This window comes from Brassica oleracea, chromosome C7, assembly GCF_000695525.1.
Source record: "Brassica oleracea var. oleracea cultivar TO1000 chromosome C7, BOL, whole genome shotgun sequence".
NCBI classification, from domain to species: Eukaryota; Viridiplantae; Streptophyta; class Magnoliopsida; order Brassicales; family Brassicaceae; genus Brassica; species Brassica oleracea.
Window position 1 is genome coordinate 26,808,941 of NC_027754.1, and position 3,506 is coordinate 26,812,446.

The window sequence follows — 3,506 nt, forward strand, 5'->3', positions numbered from 1 at the left end:
GTGAGAGTTGGAGAAATGTAAATATTTTTTTTCAAATCCATGGAACAATCCGAATCTCTTTTTAATCGCATCTTCCACATTATGCGAGAAGTGGAACATGTTACTTCTGCATCTATAAAAGTTTTTTAAATTTCCAAATCGCTTGTTATAGTGCTTACATATTTTGTTAGGAACATGTTACTTCCCCATCCTCAATCTTAGCCATATGCATTTACAGCTCAATAACCAGACATTTGAGTTTATCACATTCATATTATATATATGTACAAGTCCATGTGAACTTCCATAAGCATATTGTTTGTTTTTGGGCACGTATTCAAGCCGGCATATGTTTGTTTTAGCTTCTTTTTCTAAAAGTCACCCAAATATTTGTGTTGAGAAAGTTTCAGATCAGGTTGACGCAGTCGATGATCCACTGGAATCTTTGTATTGTATTATCACATCACAATAATTTATGTTATTCTCTGAGGTTTCTATTAGCTTGGTGACATGTTAAGTTGTGTAGTTGGTGGCGTCATAGGCAGATTTAGAAGACAAAATATTAAATGGATATTGTTATTGATAAAAAGGCACCTGAGACTCAGGATGCACAATGTCACAATCACATTATCCGTTTCCTTTTAAGTTTTTTTTTTGTATTTTGGTTGGTCCATATATAAATATTTAGAACGTTATAATAATTTATATGATTTAAAGATACATCTAAATTTATTGTCATCAATATATAACTGAAACTAGGTGATTGTCTGCGAATTCGCGGATATAAGTATTGTATGAAAATATATATTATGTATACAATGTCATATAATTTGAAAAACAATCGTAAATTTTCTACAAATTTGATGTAAAAATAAATGATGAATATTTAGTAATAACAAATGCTTGTGGAATTATATATGTAATTATCACATTAACTTCACTAACACATATTATGCATCTCCTTCTTATTTTTTGCCAAATATTTATTTTTCTCTCTAAATAGTAATACAAAACATACAATCAATAAACCAAAAATCCCTTAGAATTCTTTTCAATCATAACATTATCTTATTCAGTATATTATTTGACTTAAATGCAAAACATTTTTTAAACCAAAGTTCTCACATGTTCCATTAAATATAATCCGTCCAATCTTCAAAACCTAATTATTTATAAAGTATATATGGACATTATAAGAGATTAAAAATTATTATAGATACAACTATATTTTTATATGCATATGAAATCATTATATAGATTTATATATATATTTTTATATTCATTTTTATGTAGTATATAAATATAAAATAATTGATCAAGCATTATTACACTTTCTATAACTTTCAAAATTAGCTACCATTAATTATTATTTGTTCTATCATTTCGGTTATTTGGCAAGTGATAATAATTAGTTTTACACTTATCTTTTATTTTAGATCTAATAAAAATAATTAAAAATTATAAAAAAGTTTCGTTCATTATATTATTTAGTTTATAAATATAAAAAATAATTGATCAAACCTTATTATTTTTTATAAAATTTCAACAATTAGTTCCATAAATAATTATTTGTAATATAATTTAGATTATTTGGAAAGTGATATTAATTGGTTCTAGATTTATTTTTATTTTAAATCTAATCTAAAATAAATAAAATTAAAATTTATCGACCAAGTAAATCATAACAATTTTTTTAAGACTTCACAAATGATCGGCATGTAAGCAAAAATTACTTAAGTGACTTCTCGTTTAATATATAGGAGAATTTTTAGTTTTTATAAATGTTTTATAATCTCATATAAATCATTTAAATTAAGTTAAAATAAATTTGTAAGCCATGATAGATAGTTTTGTAATTTTTTATAAATGACATATAAGACGTATATGGACACTATAAGACATAAATAATTATTATAACTCCTTATATACAAATATAATCTATATCTATATATATAAAGAAGAGTTTTAATCCCTCCCATGAAGCCACCTCAGATGACAGCATGGAAATTCGTTTAATATCGTGTTGACACGTGTCCCATGACTCTCTACACAGCGTTTCATTTAATCGTTGCTACGTTGGGCTTTGCTGGCTTATGTGTGTATTGGGCTCCGAAGATTGAAGATTTTTCTGGGCCGATGGAGTACGGGTGAATTGATGAAACGAGGTTCGTCTTCGTCTCTCCTCTCTTCATACGGCGGCGGTGCAGTGACGATTGTGTTTCTTCACACAACCTGAAACGGTCGGTTTAATGGCTCCATGATCCATCATCCACGATCTACATTCAATGAGGTTAGCTCTTGCAAAGCTGTGGAAATTCAAGTATAAAAAGGTTTGCATCCCTCCTCTCGAAATCATCCTATCGTATATAGATCGACGTTGATGAGCCAGTTTCCATCGTCGACGAAGACGATCCGGCGTCACATCTGCTGCCCATTCAGTGGCCTCAGCCTCAGAACGAATAGATTTTTCTTGCCATGGAAGAAGCTGCGTTTGAAGAAAAGGTATATCTTCTCTTCTCTGTATTCTTTCATTGGAGTTTTCGCATATCACTTGAATGTAATTTGCTAAATCAAATATTTAATCCCGTATGAAGAAATCTGTGTGATAATCATGAATGATACATTCTGGGATTTGATTCCCGATTTAACTTTTTCCCGCTACCAACAAGAGAGAATAGAAGAGAAGAGAAGAGAAAGTTTACGCAGAAAGAAACTGAGAGTTATCGAAGAAGAAGATGGCGATGGAAATAGCAACACCGGCTCCTGCACCGATCACATCCCTGAGATAAACATCATCCCCTTGCCGGCAAAGACGGAGACTCACAAGAAGAACATGATTCAAGTCTCCAACACGAAGAAACCATTGTTCTTCTACGTTAATCTCGCGCCAAGGTATTGTTACTTTAAAATCTCTTTGATCGGAACGAAAATTCCACACCGGATCTGATCAAGGTTTCTGAGCATCTACTTCTTATATTTAGTTTGTGGAAGCATGAGATCAGCTTGGTTGATTTAGTTTTAATTCCTGAACGATCTCTAGCCTTTATATGTCCACCAAAGTGTTTGTTTGTATTCCAAATAGAGCAATTTGAAAAAGTTTCTGAATCAATTTTGTGTGATATGCATTGCGTTTGATGCAGAGGTGCATTCAGCAACACAATGAGGTCGAGCTCTCTGCACTCTATACACCACATTTTCATCATAACTTAAAATCTTATCGAAAAAGCATGGACTGGTCTCTCTCTTCTTTGTGTATTTTACTTTTAACTGTTTTAATTTGCACACAGCAATAATGATGGTGGTAACAATCTCTGAGATCTTGAAGAACATTGGATTGACTACAAAGAAGAGTAAGTTCTTTTTTTTTCATGATGATAGAAAAGCTTTTAATCTAATTCAAATCTGTTTTTTTTATTATTATTATTGTTCAGAAGTGTTGACATCCACTGTGGGAATGAAGGATGAGGCCAAAGGAAACATGGTTCAGAAAGCAAAGGCAAGTTTCACTACTTTAGCATCATCCTCCC

At 31.1% G+C, this 3,506-nt stretch overlaps 1 pseudogene; it reads left to right on the top strand.

Annotated features, from left to right (window-relative positions):
- The first annotated feature begins 2,714 nt into the window (after positions 1-2,714).
- LOC106302972 overlaps positions 2,715-3,506 on the top strand; it is a 1,748-nt pseudogene continuing 956 nt past the window's right edge.